The following is a 366-nucleotide window of genomic DNA, read 5'->3' as shown; positions in this document are numbered from 1 at the left end:
CCTCACCCAAAATCTTAAAAATTTGAAGTGAAAAAATTGAAAACTTATTTGTAACCTTAATTATGGGCAGATGGCAAGGCACTGAACATCATTCAAGGTCTCTCAAAAAAGACTGTGAGGAAGAACATCACTTCTTCATCACACTTCTCTCAAGACCACATGTCCTTCCTGATATAAAATACAGGGGCAAGAGATGAAGGTGGAGGAATAGGCACAGCAGAGGTATTACCATTTCCAAACTGTCCATGTTTTTTACTCACCTGGTTCCTCCTGCAGAGATCTGTGTATCTACAGAAAGGCAAGCATCCCACTGCCTTTTCAGAGCCCAGGAATGATGCTGCAAAAGGCCACAAACAGGGACAAAAG

The sequence above is a fragment of the Molothrus aeneus genome, chromosome 3, assembly GCF_037042795.1.
Source record: "Molothrus aeneus isolate 106 chromosome 3, BPBGC_Maene_1.0, whole genome shotgun sequence".
Lineage (NCBI taxonomy): Eukaryota > Metazoa > Chordata > Aves > Passeriformes > Icteridae > Molothrus > Molothrus aeneus.
The sequence above is the reverse complement of the archived record's forward strand: the minus strand, read 5'-3'. Positions refer to the sequence as shown.